Source organism: Saimiri boliviensis, chromosome 7 (assembly GCF_048565385.1).
Source record: "Saimiri boliviensis isolate mSaiBol1 chromosome 7, mSaiBol1.pri, whole genome shotgun sequence".
NCBI lineage: Eukaryota > Metazoa > Chordata > Mammalia > Primates > Cebidae > Saimiri > Saimiri boliviensis.
The window spans coordinates 8848858-8867278 of record NC_133455.1 but is presented as its reverse complement, the minus strand read 5'-3'; the positions used below and the strand labels follow the sequence as shown (position 1 = coordinate 8867278).

Sequence of the window (18421 nt, the reverse complement as noted above, 5' to 3'; positions counted from 1 at the left end):
GTATTTACCATTTCCCTAGATCTTCATGTCCCAGTAGTTTTCTGATGGCTTCAGCACGTCCATTTGAGGGTGTTGAACCTCTGACTTTCCACCTAGCAATCTGAGAGCCCCAGCGTGGATTATTTAATTCTTCACGTGTCCCTTCCGTAAGCTTCCTGTGCTGCGTAGAACAGGTGAGGCATGCGGACCGATGGCATTTCCGACTGACCCCATAAAGTTCTTCTCACTCACAATCATTCTTTATTATGTCAAGGAACAAGAGAACTCCCAGAATCCTGTGTTCCAGCTCTCTGGTAAATCACGCATTTAGTTCCAGGGAAAGGGAAAATCTTCCCACATCCATTACGAAGGTCTGTGGTTTAAAATGCACCAGCAGCTCTAACATCCAGAGACCAGTGAGAGAACAGTACAAGGTAAACAGGTGTTAGGGCTGTCTTTGCAACCAAATTTTGATCGTCATAGATAATGAGCCATTAGTACATTAACCTAGTCAAAATAAATGAAAACAACGATGAGTAAAATAAAGGGCAGGATCAGTGTATTTCACAGATTAGAATACATCAGCTGTGGGAGAAGAGTGAATTGGGAAGGTAGAAAATCACCACACCTTATCTTTGTTAGAATTTTTCAGAGAATGAGAAGCAATCCAGTATTTTCTTATTCTTACTGTCCTTTGCCTTGTTAAACGTCATCACTTTTCATTTGCACTTTTTCCATTTGTACAACTGACTTTGTTTTTTCCTCTTGTATTTGACCTTGTGCTCCCACAACAGGGTTAATTATAATCCTTGGTTCATGACACACTCTTTAGGAGCTCACTTTCATTTAGATAAGTTTTACAAATAAGCACCAATGTTTCCAACATTTTTGGAACTTAGGAAATTTGGTTTAGAGTGACTAGACTTTCCACTTGAAGTTCAAAATCCTGAGGTTGCATGTTTCAGCTTCTTCAGTTGATCCAGCTCTGGTGAAGCCTACTGGCCAGTCAGGAGCCTGGAGAGTTTGACTTCCCAGTTTTCAGAATGGGCAGGATGGTCACCACTTGAGATCATACATGGTGGCCACTGTCCTTGCTGGTTGTCAGGGAGGGTAAGGCAGCTTCCATCTCAGCAAGCACCTGCTACGTGCACGCCCACGATGCCTTTCAGTTGGCTCTGCCTGGCTTCTCCAGGGCATGACCACTGCACTGTGAAGGGTGGTAACAGCAATCATGTTTGAGGATAACTATGTCCTAACATAATCCCTGGGTCTAAGGCATCTGGGCAAGAAAATACTCAAAAGATTTTTTAATCATGAGAAGTTGAAATTGTTAATCAAAAACAATAATAATGACTGTTATTTACCAAATGTCTAAGCACCAGGTTCATAGACGGTAACTTAATTCTTTTCTTTTTTGAGATGGGGTGTCGCTCTGTCACCCAGGCAGGAGTGCAGTAGCACCATCTTGTCTCACTGCAACCTCTGCCTCCCGGTTCAAGCAATTCTCCTGCCTCAGCACCCTGAGTAGCTGGGATTACAGACATGCGCCACCACACCCAGCTAATTTTTGTATTTTTAGTAGAGACGGGGTTTCACCATGACGGCCAGGCTGGTCTCGAATTTCTGACCTCAAGTGATCTGCCCTCCTTGGCCTCCCAAAGTGCTGGGATTATAGATGTGAACCACCGCACTCGGCCGATGACTTAATTCTTAGAACAGTCATGCAACATAGGTATGATTATACCCATTTATTAAAGAACGGAGGTGCAGACAAGTGAAGACACTTAGCTAAACTTGCTAATTCTAAGTGCATGTGCCAAATGCAGATTCTTTCCAAAGGCTGCCACCTTCTCTGTTTCAGGCCTTCCTAAATGGCACTCCAATTCCAAACTCAGGCTGTTTGGAACCAGAGGCTTTCATGGCAGCTCTGGGAGAGAAGGATGAGCAGTCTCTTTACATAAGTGGTCTGTTCTGGTGTTTCCTGTGCATTCTGGAACGTTTGGCCCAAGTGTGGCCATTTGAGTGCAGTGTTAATGCTGCTGCGGACCTCCCTGGTGTCATGACCGTGTGCCAGGCCCTGCTGACGCTTTCCAGGTCTTGTTTCATTATATTCTCACATGGCTCTAGGATAGGGGAACTGAGGCATAGAGAGTTTAATCTGTCTTATTGAAATCATACATAAACTTGGTATTTTTTCTGTGCTCTTTTGAGTTTCCTCTGCCCTTTTCAATGAGGTGGAAATTGTGCCTATGACAGGCCTACATTTTTTCTGATTCTTTGCTCAGGACTCATTTTAGCTGAATTGAAAAGCATTCAATGACAAGATTTTATGGAAAGGTAACGTTCTCCCTCGGTTGCACTCTGGTTGAAAGTGGATCACACAGATGAGCTGTACTCGATCTATGAGCTATAGAGACATAGCAGGGTAGGGATTAACTCCCAGGCTCTGGATCCAGACTGCCACGGTTTGAATCCTAGTTCTGCCCTTTGCTAACTATGCAACCTTGGGCAAGTTACACATAACTCCCCATGCCTTACTTTCCTCACCTGCAAAATGGAAAAATAGCACCTACGCCTCATTAGGATGTTGGGAAGATTGAGTTTATCTAGAGATGCTGTCCAGTGGAACTTTCTGTGAGGATGGAAATATTCTATTCTCTGTTGTCCAATGAAGTAGCCACACCAAGTGTCTAGGTGCCAGGCTTTTTTTTTTTTTTTTCTGAGATGGAGTCTCACTTGTTGCCCAGGCTGGAGTGCAGTGGCGCAATCAAAACCTTGACCTCCTGGGTTTTAGTTTTAGTGATCCTCTTGCCTTAGCCTCCTGCGTAGCTGGGACTACAGGGACACACCACCACGCCCTGCTAATTTTTGTATTTTTAGTAGAGACGGGGTTTCACCATGTTGGCCAGGCTGGTCTCAAACTCCTGACCTCAAGTGATCTGCCTGCCTTGGCTTCCCAAAGTGCTGGGATTACAGGTGTGAACCACTGCACCTGGCCTTAGATGCCAGGCTTCTAGATGATCACTTAATTCTTGAAACAATCACGCAAGATAAGTTTTTAAGGAACTGAGGCTCAAAGGAGTAACCACACTCTTCTGTAGCTATTGAAGCCACATGTAGCTATTGAGTACTTGAAATGTGGCTCATGTGTCTGAGAAATTTTTCATTTTTTGTTTGAATTAAAATGTAACTGTACCCATGAGGCTACTGTCTACTGTATTGGGCAGCACAGATCTAAAGCATTTAGAACCATGGCTAGAGCATGGGTTTACTATCATTGCTTCAATATGGAGAGTCATCCAAATGGCATTCATTTGCTCCCAGATAAACTGTCATGGAATCTGCTGTGGCCAGTGCTCACTCTGTACTGCTGGAATAATTTAACAATTTTCTTCAACTGTCATTATCATTATACTATGCCATTTTATGCCTTCATAGCATTTATCACTTATTTAGGTCACTTATTTATCTTTCGTACCTTACTAGCACGTAAACTCCAGAAGAACAAGGATTTTTCTGTTTTGTTTCCTGATATTTCCCCACTACCTAGAATTACGGTGCCTCTGGAAACCCGAGCTGGCCATTTAAGAAGGGCTTCATTCTAGGAGTTGCACATTAGTGGAGATCTCATTCAACACCCTCCCCGACCCCATCATTGGGCGCTATGCTGTATCTTGTACTGGTGAGCATGAGAGGACTTGGAAAAATTTCTCTAACTGTCATAGTGGAAAGCTCTCAAATAAAAAGAATAAAAAATTATCAAGCCACCTAAAAATTAACATTTCATTTCTGTGGAAAGGAAAATGTGGGCTTGTTCAGGACTTCCTAGAGGTTGTAACACATAGCATCTTCTCTGGTGCAGCTTACTGACATCTGGAAATTTCTTTTATGAGCCAGGCATGTGAACTGTCAGTGCCGAGCCTGTAACATGGCACTGAAGCCGAGATGCAGCCATGCCACACGTAAGCTCATGATTCAGACCATGCTTAATGAGCTCCTCAGTGGCACTCAGCAGCTTAGAAATTCAGGAAACGCCTGTCATGAGCTTGGATGATGCTTTTTCTTGGTCTGTGACAAAATGAGAAAAACAAGGACAATGCGGTGAGTTTTCCATAGAGCTAACTTTACTAGACTCAAAGGACAACTCTTCATTTCAGAACTGCCAAAAAGTGCACTGTCCCATGAATTCGAAAGCCTAGGAGCCACTCTAATCACTAGGGGGTTAATGGGGATTGCCAGGAGCTTAATGTCATCATGGATTTTGTTTTTTAATTTGCTTTTTGAAGTTTACAAGGCCTTTCCAATAGGCTGGGCAATTGATTCTCATTTTAAATATGCACCTGGAGGTGAAAGATCAAGCCAGCATATGTTTCTAAAGTGCATACTGTGTACTCAGTTCTATGCTTCCAATTTACTTGGGGATATGAGACTCAGCCACTGAAGTACAAGGAAAACAATGTATAATTAAATCCTCATGATGCATATACCGGTACAGGAACCAGAAGAAGGCTGTCAATGAAGGGTTAAGGGCTGCCTGTCTTAGCTACCTGTCTTTCCTGCATCAGGCTGCATAAATTCCTGGAAGGCAGGGGCTGGCCTCAATTATTGTAGCATTCCTGATATGTATCTGTTGCCAGGCACATGGAGGTACCTAATGAATAATGAGTGATTAAGGACTGGAGAGACAAAGGTTTTACTCTGAAGAGGTTGGAATTAAACTGAGCCTCAAAGGATGGGCAGAATTGGGATAGGAGGAAGCATTTCTGGTGAAGTAAATATGAAAGGAGTTTTAGAAGGAACATGCGACTATTAGACTATCTGACATGGAAAGAACATTCTGGGGAATGGTGGAAAATAAGGTAAGATAGAAAAGCTAGTGTCAGGTTTAAGTTGCATATGAAAAGCTGCTCAGAAAAGTTGAGATGGAAAACATAAAAAATGGGGAAAAGCTGAGTTTTTACTTGAGAGGCAAAATCCCTACTTCGGGGAGTTTAGTCTGGCAGGGACGACGCAGGATGAAGCAGACAGAAAGTGCAGTAGTAACACAGCCTTTAGATCCAGGGAAGAAGAATCAACAGAAAATCACCTTTGACTGACGGCTCAGTGCCAGGCACCATGCTACATACTTTTATCAACACTCAAAGGAGCAGATATTCTTACTCTCACTTCACACATTAGCAAACAAACTTGGAGAATTAAATGACTCCCTTGAAGTCACACCTAGTAAGAGGCAGAGCTAGGGTCATCCCAAAGCAGTCTGACTCTAAAGCCTATGCTCTTAACTAGATACTATATTGTCCCTAAATGAAGATGAAGTGCTGCAACCCGCTAAAATGTAAAAGCGCATATCTTGCACGCCCTGAACACCGTTTGCCCAATATTCCACTTGTTAAACATTCTCTTTTGCCTTTTTCTTTCCCCATATTTTAAGCTGTAAGCTTCTCAGGTCTACTCTTTCGTGCCAGGTGCTAATATAATTCCAGTGCTTATTCTTGAAGATGCTGCTTGTGGAAAAAAAAAAAATCTCAGAATAACAGAAAATGTTTCTTCTCTCCTGAAGCTGCAGAAAAGCAGATAGTGTTCTCAGTTAAAAAGCTAGTTCTGTTAAAGGGCTACAAGCTTACTCTGCTATTGTGTGTGGAAACATGTAAAAATGTACAATCGTTTTGTTATCAAACAAGTATTTTAAGATACCTGGGCTGTAGAGATTGTTGCTGAATCCTTTAAAATACAGCTTTGAACTTCTAAATGTTTGCTTTTTAAATTGGTTGCCTTATTTGCTAATTTATTAATAATGCAATTTCATGTAATATCTCTTTTTTGAAGCTGTAAAAATTTTTAAGGTGTTCTGGTTAGCTCGAGAAGGGGCTTGGGGTTTCTTGATACAGAAGACTAAAACATGCAGATACTGACAAATTCTTGATTCAAATGTAATTTGAGGTTTTGCCTGCTTAAGTCAACAACTGATGCTGTGATTCAGAAGGCTGATCAGGATGGGGAGTAGAGAGTGGAAGGTGGCGACTCTGTGCTGAGACAAAACATAATCTGGCAGTGGCAAGAGTGATCTTCGTTAGGGTCCTGGAGAGAAGCTGGCCTACTTCTGCAATCTGACCCTAACCTGCTGAGAACACCAAGGACGTAAGTTTCCCCCACCTCAGATAATCTATACTTGTTATTTTGCAGCACCTGGTGCAAGAGTTTTTTTTTTTTTTTTTTTAATCCCAAGAACAGATGGAATTAGCATGTAAATTTTCTGATATGAGGCAAACTGTAAGGAGTCAAAATTCAGGGAGGAACACAGGGTTCTCATCTTCCTGATGAGTCTGAGAGTTTGATCAAGTTGGAGCAGTGGTTCTCATCTGGGACAACTGTGTCCCTGGGGGGCATCGGGTGCTGTCTGGGGAAGCTTTGGGTTGTCATGAGTGTGCGTGTGGGTGCTACCAGCATCTAGTGGGTAGGGCCAGGGATGCTGCTAAACAGCCCAGAATGCAGAGGACAGCCCCGTAGCAAGGATGATCTGGCCCCAAAGGTCAAAAGTGTTTTGGCTGAGAAATCCCCAGGGTTAGGGTCAACCTAATTTGAGGTAGGTATTTTCTCTCCTTTGGACTTGAGGTTTCTTCTGCTCTGGGTTTCTGGGATGGCTAGTAAACGCGGGCATATGGCACTCTCGGGAGGGCAAGCTCTCGCCACATGCAGCATCCTTCTGTACCAGAGAGCTGCTAACCCTGGAGGAAAAGGCAGCCAGCAGGCGAGGGAACAACAGGAGCCTATTTAAGTTTCTTCCTTGTATCTCTCACACTCAGTGAGTCAGGAGTGCAGAAAGGCACTACTTTACCTGTTTAGCTAAAATGAATGGAACACTAGATCGGCATTTCCTTGCTTTCTTTTGCTTGGAAGAAAAAGGATTGCAAATTAAACTCTAAATTGCCTAAGAATGTAATAATTTTCTTCCTATTTTTGATAATGTGAGATTTTGCTTTTCTTGTATGAACACTAAAGTGACCTGAGAAGTAAAGAGGGTGAGGGCAAGACAATTCTGGAACACAATAGGGACTCCAGGATTATGGTTATAAAGCTGCGTATTTATACAGAAATTAAGTGAACACACTGAAGCTGACCTAGCTGTAGAGTTTCCACAGGAGTACTATTATCTAAAGACAGGCAGGAAATCTCCAGGAAACTTTGATGTTTAAAGGCTTTAATATTTCTTCAGGCCAGGCACAATGGCTCATGCCTGTAATCCACTACCTTGAGAGGCTGAGGCCCGCGATCATGAGGTCAGGAGTTCAAGACCAGCCTGGCCAACAAGGTGAAACCCTGTCTCTACTAAAAATACAAAAAATTAGCTGGGCATGGTGGTGCATGCCTGTAATCCCAGCTACTTGGGAGGCTGAGGCAGGAGAATCACTTGAGTCAGGAGGTGGAGGCTGCAGTAAGCCGAGATTGCACCACTGCACTCCAGCCTGGGCAACAGAGCAAGACTCTGTCTTGAGAAGAAAAAAAGTATTCTACAGTGTAAAGAGTTTTGTTTTTAAGGACTTTACTAAATATGTAAACCTTATGAGGATTTTAAAGACTCCCAATAAATTTACGAAATCATGTCAGAACTCCTAATATTTTATATATACTAGCACTTTAAGAAAGCTTTCCAGGCTGGGAGAAATGAAAGTACAGGCTCTGTGGTTACCAGGAAACCCTGTTTACAAGAGCCATAATTTGAACTTTGTAATTTGCACAAATATACTGGAGAAGTTAAAGTAATTAGTATTGAGCTGGTAAATCTTAAAATGGGTTTCTACTTGGAAAAGGTCTCTTTCAAAGTAAAAACAATTGCTCAGGTTATAAAAGGTTTAAAAATAAAGTTTAGAGATAACAGGTACAAACTGAAAAGTTATTTTTTAAAGTATCTGTATTAACGACGAGGCTATTCTCATATAACATGGAAGACTACATAAAAAATTATTCAAGTTCTTAGTACTTTTAAAACAAATCCTTTCACATCTATTTTTATAAATTTGGGGGTATAAGAGAAGGTTATGTCTTCCACGTGGGGGAGGTGACATGAAGTATTACAGTTCATTCTTTCTATAAGGGAAGCATCTTTGAGCCAAGCATTGTGGAAAACACTTGGAACACACCAATAAATAAAGAAAAATTCTGCCTCTGTGGAACTAATATTTGGGAGTGGGAGTGGGGCATAGACAATCCTACACATATCAATTCATACAAAAAGTAGAATTTTTTCACAAAGGCTAAATTAAATGGAACTTACCAAATTCTTGACACTTGCCTTACAGAATAGATCAATCACTACCTAACACCATGATTTCAGAGTAGGTGAATCTAAACATGAGTATACAAAATAAAGGGTGCTGTAACTTAAGAAACTAGTATCTTTAGACTGCTTTTTAAAAATCACAGACAATATTACATATTATGACAACCAAGAGTTACTCTATTTCCATTAGCTTAGTAATGTTTTAAGAGGCCACATTTCTCTGACAATTTTAAATAACAATTGCATTATTTTTTAATGAAATTTTGTTTTCTGAAGTCCCTAATTCCCTTTGGACCAGCAGAATAGTGAGGCAATTAGTTAATAATTTATATTTACCTAAACACTAATAAAGAAATTGAAATTCAAATGGAAAAGAACATTCCTTGTCACCTGACAATCCCCATGAAGAGCTGCTAGGTCTTCTTTTGAATACTTTTTTCTTTTTGAGACAGAGTCTGACTCTGTCACCAGGGGCCAGGCTGGAGTGCAGTGGTGTGATCTCGGCTCACTGCAACCTCCACCTCCCAGATTCAAGCAATTCTTCTGCCTCAGCCTCCCGAGTAGCTGGAACTACAGGCGTGCACAACCATGCCCAGCCAATTTTTTGTTTTTAGCAGGGATGGGTTTTCACCATGTTGGCCTGGATGGTCTCGACGTCTTGACCTCATGATCTGCTCACCTCAGCTTTGAATACTTGTTCTTAAAGCTCAAATTATGATGGTAAAATCAATTGATGTATTAGGACACCCGATATGCTTGATAACATTTAAACACTACAATTTTAAATTGCTAAATATATTGCCAATTAAATATACTGTTTGGAATGACTCTGTGTATGTACGTGTGCATCAAGGTATAGTGAGGTGAATCAATTAACACTTGTGTATAATTGAGGAAAGACTAGTCATTCACAGAAAAGTAAACTGGTCTTTGGTATGCTCTCTCTTCTCAATAAAGAAGAATCTTTATTCAACTTTACCTCTGTATATTCTGTTCAGAAGTCAAAGCTTATCACACTCACCAAAGTATGAAGTCCTGCTTTTCTTTCTCACTCTTTTTCCTGACTCAAGATCTTGACTACGGACTTGTGAAAACAGTGAGGGCTGTACACTCTTGGAGGAGCTTACATTTCTCATGGCCCTCATGGTAACCCATGTTGGGCTGTTTTGAAAATGTACTTCCTTTGGTGAACAACACGGTCAAGGTTATCTACGGTCAGTCTTCTTTCTCAGACTGAACAGTCCCTTATGGCAGCTCTTTCCCACACTGTCCCTGTCCCAGATCAGGCCCCACATTGTAAAAGGGACTCTGAAGACTTGACAGGGTTTCAGAGAGCCCCTTGGTAGCTCCAAAGTATTTAATGCATTCATCTTGCTCCTGTGTCCCATGGCCTGGTACACACCAACAGGAAGAGATGCCAGGGAAAGTCGGATGAGTAGCATGTTCCAAATCTTCCAGGGTAGCTCATCAGCAATGTGAGAGTTGTCTCACATGTCCATTCATGTTGTGGGAAGCAGCCAAAAAACAAAGAGAGCAGCTTATCTATAGGGGGGTGGCAGGGCGGGCATTAGTAAGCATATTCAGATTGATTTTATTCAAATGAGAAAAATGGGTTTCCATGTGAATACTTTAGTAATTTCACTGGGTGTGGAAGATGGATGCAAAGGCTGACGACACAGTGACTGCCAAAAAGACTTCTGAAATATTTTATTTCCAGATTTGGTACATTAAGTGTGTCTATTTATAATAGGAGTCCATAATTTCTAGATCAGATTATAAAGAAAGCTGTAAAGCCCTACACATTCATCAGTGCCTTTGCTGTCTTGTCCACAATCAGAAGAGATGGTAAAATGTCCAAATGGAACTGTGAAGAATAACCTAACCAGGAATTTTCAGAAACTGGACTGAAGTGGCTGGATTCCCTACCTATAAATGTTAAACATGAGAGTTGTGACAAACAAAAATCTGAGATCTTCACCTAAAAAACTGAGTAGGCTTCAGAGGCTTCTGGTTCTGCCCCCAATGGTAGAAGCTTCCATGCGAGAGGAAGCTGTGTTCTGAGGAATAGCTGACTCTTGCACACTGATGGAAAGCACTGGTGAGGGCGTCAGTGCACTTCATTCCCAGGTTCACTCCGCAGTTCAGCAGTCCAAACATCACGTCAACCTTCCTGCAAGGGACTCTACAGTTCTGCTGGCTACTAATGTGCCGAGGACTCCCAGTTTCTTCAGTAGGAACATGCTGGCCCAACTACTTGACAACTTTCAATTAAACTCAGTTTTCCTTTAAGCGCAGGAACGGCTAATCTGCTGCTTTCCACTTACACTTCAGACTCAAGATGGTCACTGCACAGGCAGGTCCCGCTGGCATCCTGAGACTACTTAGAGAGACTCTCTGCTCTAACCACAGTCTGCTAATGAGTAACATTTAGTGGAGTGTTCTAGAATTAGCCAATGGTCACCCAAGCTCTGAGTTCCATCCTGCAACCAGGGATGAGACACAAGAACACCTCCAGATGGACAGCTCTCAACCTGTCTCCAAGGTCTCACTTCTGTCTTTATTTGTTCCTACTTATTTTGTCTCTCCCCTAAAAAGCTGCCTTTGCCCTCAAACAATACACTTTGGGTCTGTTCATCTCTGAACTGGGTCCTAGTACCACAGTTTGGCCTTATTGTACCAGCAGACCTGTCAAAAACTGACTTGACCACTGTACTGATGGAAAATAATTTGTCACTTGAAATCTATCACGTTGCAGAGGCTGAGGATTACATATCCTTCGACCCTGCAGAGCAATAGGACATGTCAATGAGCAAGTACCTTAATGCCAGAAAGCTGCTGCTCTATTTCACTAGAACTTTCTGGTCTGGTCATAGGGACTCAACCAAAAGATGATTCAGTATCAAATACTGACCTTCCTTGAAAATTGACAGGCTAGACCTAGTAACTTCTGCTATGTTCTTATCTATGGGAACACAAAACTGAGCAAAAAACCCCAACCTTTCTCCATCTTTCTTATCAATGTGCAAGACCTGGCTATGTTTTAAAAGTACATCTGCTCTCCCATGCTACTAGCCACCGAATCAGAAACACTGGCAGTGTCTTTCACGTGGGTTGATGTGTGTGATAGCTGGAGAGAAAGGAGTTACAAAAAGCCTCCTTCAATGTTTGGGGTATGGCATGAGCCTAACCTCTTACATTCATTTATCATTAGAAAAATTAGGAGATCCTAAGATACTTATGCTATGACAGAGATGGAACTCTCTCTTGGGAACCCAGCGTTTTTACGTGTCCTCTACATTATACGGAAGATCACCTTTTCAGAGTATGATGCTATGAAAATGTGCAACTTTAAGAAACATATATTGTAATAATACTGGGAATTACAATTTAGATGTAGCGTTACTGCTTAAACAATGTTACGTAAGAAAATGGGCTTTAACGATTTCTCATAAACTCTCTTACCTGTGTAGTATATGAGAAGGGCACAGTGCGCATTTAGAAATAGGTTGGAGAGGAATTATGAAGAGCAAAGGATAATGGATCTTATGAAGACCTAAATTTAATATCTTCAGTGTTGCCAAAGAGGCAACAAAGAGAAAATCTGTAGAAGCAAGAGCATTATGTGCCTTGTATTCCATTTATTAAGTTTTCTTCTGTCATTTTTTCCCTTTATTGTAAGCAGCTTTATCAGGCTTGCTCTATATGGTGCTAACCAATGGACGTTCACTGCTCAGTCTGAGAATTCGGCTAAATAAAGAATTCCAGAAAGAAGGAGAAAACCTACTCCTTCACAGTAAGAATAGACATTTCTTGCTTTGTAAAGTTCTTTCTGATAAAGCAGTAAATTGGGAATAATCATGAAAGGATTCATCTTAATCTGCTCTCCAGTGTGAAAATTTGCATATAAATATAAACTGTTTTCTGATTAACAAAGAAGTCTTTTAAGATATTTGTGTAATCCTTTCAGAAGTCGTGGCTAAAGGCTTTAAAACGCAACCTTTAACCTCTAAAATGCTGCTTTCTAACTGGTTGCCTTATTTGGTAATTTGTTGTCCTGGTGATAATATTTAAGTAGTATCTGTAATTTTTTTTCCTGAAAAAATAAATACTTTTAAGGTTTTATTTTATTTCTTGATTGGCCAGAAAAAGTTGATATTTTTCTCTTTTCCGTTTATGTATACAGCACAAATAAATGGTATACTCCGTGTTCAAAGTTTGAGGAGTCATTGTCACTTATCACACCCAAAGTCAGCTAATGGGTAAGAGACAAAAGCATGAGACAAACTCATCTGCTAGAGAACAAGAGAGAGTAACTATTTTAAAAGACGTTTAAAAAGTTAACTCTATGTAGACATTAATTCTGATTTCCTTTTTTCTCTTCTTCCTAAACTGGAGAGGTCAGACCTTGGTTTAACTCAATTGGCCTCGTTACTGTCTTGCTGCATTTCAGTCCCTGTGCATTGGGCACTCCGATGTTCACAGGAAACTCTGCTCTGCTTCTTAGTCACAGACTGGAGCCCCAACCTCACTGACCCACTTAGTACATGTATTAGACTGACACTCAGTAGCCGAATCTCTGTTACAATAGATAAATCATTGCTCCCCTGGTTGACAAAACCATAATTCTCAAGATTGGTTTCATACAAATCGGGCATATCTTTTTCTTCTTCAAACACAAAGCTCCAATTCCCCTAAGCTTTTCGTTTGGCTCACTGTAATTCTACTTTTTGGCTTTGTTTTACCTTCAGCTGCCAGCATATTTTAAAAACCATGCAGACATACTGAAAAAAACCTCCAATGCAACTTAATGTGGGTGGATATGACTGGACTTTTTGCTGTGAAACTTGAGTCATGTTTGAGTAATGAAATAAACAAACTAAAATGCAGAGCAAGCACAAGAATCATCTCTTATTCAGTATCTTTTAAAAAAATGTTTTCAGCTAAGTAAAAGAACGATTCACCTTCACAACTTGCTGGCTCTCCAAAGAATGACTGGCACCATCCCATTTTTAAAAAAGAGCTTTAAAAAAAGACTTTTCTGCTTGGGTAATTTTCCTCTTGATTCAATGTTTACTGTAGAAAATAAAAGTCAAAGAAAGAAATACAAACCATATATAATTAAAAAGAGTCTTTTAAAACAACACATTGAATTTGAGAGTGTTTTATTCCCTGTAATGCGCCATACAAATGCAAAGCAGGACTAAGAATCATCTTTGATCAGGTGGGTCTTTAACCTACTAAAGTCTTCCCAAGGTTCATGCAGGTGTCTGGGGATGTTGCTATGTCCACAATTGTAGAAGCCAGCATAAGAAAACAAAAAACAAAACACAGCGCTAAAAGGGAAGTACAGAAGTCCACGATATAGTTGCCATCTGAATACCCAGGAGTCCCTCTTAGAAAGACCCTCCCATACCGCTGTGATACCTCCTAGCAGCCATTCACGCCAAGTGGGGAACCAGCTGATCCTGAAAGCCCCTACGAATGGGGCAGCCCCTTCTTTCCACCGCTAGAAGTTCTCATCATAAACAACTTTTACCTTATATAGAAGTGAAAAAAATCTTTTTTTCCGTACTCAATAATTACCCAAAATAAATGAAACCCCTTGCTGCATGACAGACCTTCAAATACGTGAAGACAATAGGACACAGCCACTTCCCTGCCCAAATCCTTCTGCAGGTTGAAACAACAGAGCTGAAGTTGTGAAAATTGGTGTTATTAAGTTAGCACCAACCTAACCAGGCTGAAACTTCAATATGACTCAAATACTTACTGCAACATTGGTGTGTGAAGATACAAAGTCACCTAGTCACTGCCTTTGAAGGATATGGAATTCAGTCAATTCCGTAGATGTAATTAATCTTAGTTAACAAACGTGTGCCCACTATATATTAGAAACTATTTATGGCTGACCTTGTTCCAGATAGAAGGAAAAAGTTCCATGACTTTTCTCGTCAGAAATACAAGAAAATGCTTTTTAATATAAGTATTTTTTAAAAGCATTAACACTGTATTAACGTTAGGATTGTTGCAAAGGCATCCTACCAATTAGGTAATTATGTTGAGATCAATTTATCCAATATGGCAGAAGAAAGAATTATGAACCCAAATGAATGATTAGCTTTTTTAAAAAAAGAGTTAATAAAAATATCTAATTTCCAAAAAAACCTATTTGTTAGACTGATGTATTTAAAATGTTACAGTAAAAAGCTGACACAAATAATTGTCCCGTACTTTAGATTTTAAATGTCCTTAAACTAAAACTACTGAGTAATCATAATATAATGCAGAGAGGTAACAAAACTATTTTAAGGTTTTTCAGTGGTGTGTATGTTTACGTACGCATACCAGAACATATAATCACGAGTCTTAAAGCCTTCTTCCAAACAGTTCATCCAAAAGAATTACACACATTTCAAAACATCTTTGGAGGTAAAAGGAACTTTAAACGTTAGCATCTTTTTTCTTACAATGTAATGGCAAAATGCATGGGAATTCTTGACCGTGCTCCCCACCCAAAAAAATCATTTAATCAATCCCAATGCCCTTTAAATTTCAAACGTGAAAGTTTTAAAACGGCAATCCTAGCTTTAATACTCTTAACAGTTTTCTGGAAATGCGCAATATCTCAAAGCATTACAGCCTGGTAGCTTGTATTTTGTCATAAACCAACTACTGCAACCTAAGCTACAGAGCCCTGTGACATGTTCTCTTAGGCCTCCTCGTTTTCATTAGTGGACTAGAATCGCGCTGCTAACAATCAAAGCTTGAAATGAAACAATACAGGTCAGCATGAAAACCGAAGTTAGAGAGACTCAGTGGCCGCAGCAGACGGCAGCCCGGCAGCCAAGCCCTGGGGCTCCGCCGCGTTCGTGCCTTCAGCTCCGCTTCACGAATCACAGGCAAATCGTTATTCCGAGTAAACTCGAGCCGCATCAAAGCTTCGGGAAGGGGCTGGAAGGCGGTGTACTTACGGAGAGGCTCCCAGGACGGGGAGCGACACAACCTGTCAGGGAGGGTCTCTAAGGTCCCCCGGGGGGCAGCGTGCATTCGGAAAGGCGATGTGGATTCGGGCGGCCTCCTCCCCACAGCATCCCCGACGAAGCCGGGCTAGGCCCCGGGGCGCTCCCGGTGCACCTGCAATGCGGATCCCTCGCCCTGCGATCCCACCCCGGGGCCGGCAGGAGCGCCCCGGGACCGGCCTCTCCTCCCCCCCGGCACCGGCGTGGGCGCGCGCCGCTGCTGGTCCGCACCCTAGGCTGAAGCCCGGGCCGGGGCGCCCCCTCCCCAAAGGGGTCCGGCGGACCCCGAGGGGGCGGACGCGGGGGTGGCCGCGCCTCAGGGGTCCTCTCCCCCCCCACTCCGCGTCCCCCAAGTTGCCTTCGCCCGGGGCCAGCCCTGCCCCCCGCAGAGCTGGCGTGGCTCCCGAGCCCCGGGGGTGGGGCGGCAAGACCCAGTCCCCCGTCTACCGGCGGAGAGGGTTTTTAAAGTCGTCGCCACGAACTCGCGTCCCCTCCCGGCCCCTCCGGCGCCGCCAGGTGAGCGGGGCCGGACTCGGCACACCCCGGGCTCCGCCTCACCTGCGGGCGCCGCCGTCGCGCTCCTTCAGGCGGCTGTCCCGCTCGGTTGGGTCTTCCCGGCGGGCGGCGGCGGGAGCCGGCTGCCCATGGGCGGGGCGCGGCGGGCGGGGCTGGCTGGGCTCGGGCGCTGCCCCGGCCGGGCCGCCGAGGGAGGTCAGTGGGCGCCGCCCGCCCGGCGCATCTCGCTCGCTCCCACCCGAGCGCTCGCCGCGGTGCACCCTGGGAGCGGCCGGCGGCAAGGCCTGGCCGCGCTGACCCGGCGGGCGAGGCGCCGGCGCGGCGGCGGGTCTGTGTCGGCCGGGCGGGGCGGGGGCGGCCGGGCTGATACTCACTTGGCTAGGCGGGGCGACGCCCCCCTCCCCCCCGGCTGTGGCGAGGCGGGGGCGAGGGCCGAGGGGAAGGGAGGGTCCGGCCAGCGGGACGCAGGCGCACAGCTCAGGTGCGGCCGCACTGCGGTTGCCCTGGGAAACGCGGCCGGGGCGAGCGCGCGGGGAGGAGCGAGGGAAGCGAGCGGGAGCGCGCGCGCCGCGCGCGGGGGTGCGGGGTGGCCGGGCCGGGCCGGGCCGGGGCTGGGGGGCGGGGGCGGGGGCGGGGGCGGAGGCGGAGGCGGGGGGTGGGGGCGAGGGCCGGGCGGCGCGCATGCGTACGGCCCCCGCTCCCCCGGGGCTCCCCGGCCTCGTGCGTGCGCACGCGCGCTGTCCCCCGGAGGCGTCTGGGTGTGCGGAGCGCGCGCGCGCGCGGCTCGGAGGCGCACCTGTGAGGTGTCCCTGTGGAGCGGGAGGTGGGTGCGCGGCGCCCGCGGCCTGGGGCGCCGACTCCCCTCACTTGGAGTGAGTTCTCCGCGGCCGGGCCGCAGTCTCTTTCTTTCTTTCCTGGAGGGAGGCGGGGGCCGGGGGCCCGGGAGTGGGCTGGGAGTGGGAAGGAGGTGGAGTGGGTTAAAGAAAAGAAAAACAACCCGTCCCGGAGGATGGGCCTCGGGCTGGCCCGGCCCTTGGGGATGGCGGGGAAGGTCAGAGCGGCTTCGCGCAGCCGGGCGGGCCCCGGGCCGAGCAGCCGCCCCTCCGGCCTCGGGCGGGCGTCCGCGGGCCCGCAGTGCGGGGGAGCGGGGCCGGGGGGCGCAGATGGCGGCCGGCACGAGCGAGGGCTGGGCAGCGGGCAGGGCGAGGCCGGGCGAGGCCCCGCGGGAGCCGGACTCCCGAGCCCGGCTCCATTGTTGTCGGAGCCGAGGGAAGGGGGAGCGCGGCCGCCCTCGCCGCCCGTGGAGCCGCGCCTTGGAGCCCTTCCAGGCGGGTCCCGGGAGAGGCGGTCGTGGCCGCGCCGGGGGACCGGGGAGCCGGGCGGCTGCGGAGGAGCCGCTGCATGGGGTGCCGTGTGTTTTTCAGGGCGCCCCGCGTCCGGGCGGAGGAGGCGAGCATCCCGCCCAGGTGATGAGGGACCGCTCGCGCCCCCAGCGCGCAAGGCTGCCGCCGCCGGACGCCTCCATTGTCTGACCGCCGGGGCCGGATCCTCACCCAGGTAAACCGGCTGCCGGCGCGGCCCGCGGCCCTCGCGGCTCCCCCTCCGCGGGCGTTCTCGCCCCTGCCCGGGCGCCGCGGCGGTTTTCTGGCCGTCCCCGGCCGCCGAGGCGCTCCGCACACCCCGCTCCCAGACGCCTTCCCCGGCGGACCCGGCGCTGCACGTCGCCTCGCGCCGTCCCCGGAACTCGGCGCCTTTGTGAAACCCTTTCTGGTCCAACTCTCGCAACTGAGTCTCCCCGGGAGCCCGCTCCGAACTGTGGCGGTTGCTGGGTGGTGTGTGGGCTGTCTTAGCGCAACAAAGGAGAGCAGCTACTGAAGAAGGATCGCTGGGCTGTATTGCCTTCTTAAAGGAACGTTTTCTGATATGTACCCAGTTTATTGTTTTCACAAGATAAAACGGGTTTTAGGCATTTTGTCGTCTTCTTTAGCGAGGGCCCCCTATTTCCTTTGTAGATGCATAGTTTTTTTTTTTTTAGAGCGGGAAATGGACCTTGTTCAACAGACAGGTTATTTTTAAATTTAAAAATTAAACGAGCAGAGTAGTGCATTTTTTTTGTTTGTTTGTTTTGTAAAAAGCAGCGTATCACAGATGGCATTTTGTCTTTGGCTACCCACCTCTGTCTCCTGGGATGCCGACTGTTGTGTGTGGCGTGTATCCTTTTAGATCTTCTGGAATACTTTTGTGTCTGTTCTTACATCATTTTTGATTCCTTTAACAAGGACTGTTGTAGCCTAACTTGCAATTTTAGCATATGATGCTTCAACTCGTTTCTCACAACAGCATCATGTTCCATGGTTTCGGTATACCATGGTTTAGCCATTTCCCAAACTGATACCAGTTTAAGTCTTAACTTTAAAACAGCTTTTTCGCTGGTAGTGGTTCTCTGGTGAGATGAAATTTCGGTGGTAGGAGCACAGATCTACACTAATTATAGAGATTAGGCATTTATGATGCAGTTCTCTTCTGGTTAAGAAATTTACAGGTGGTAGCAGCCACCCTTCCCCTATGGTAGTTCTGACTTTACCAGTTACAAGTTGTGTGACCTTGGGGAGGACATTGGATCTCTTTC

General features: G+C 45.6%; 1 protein-coding gene across 4 annotated transcripts in view; it reads right to left on the bottom strand.

The window, feature by feature from the left end:
- The window catches only part of CCDC92 (coiled-coil domain containing 92), a 33374-nt gene extending 17140 nt beyond the window's left edge, over positions 1–16234 (bottom strand). The window contains exon 1 of one of the 4 annotated variants that reach the window (XM_039471747.2): positions 16167–16234. The gene's annotated coding sequence lies outside the window, so the exon portion shown is untranslated. Of the gene's footprint in view, positions 1–8; positions 5221–15228; positions 15808–15834; positions 16139–16166 lie in introns of those variants that run through there. The other 3 variants (XM_039471746.2, XM_010347656.3, XM_003937113.4) reach the window with 3 other exon arrangements.
- Between the last annotated feature and the right edge of the window lie 2187 nt (positions 16235–18421).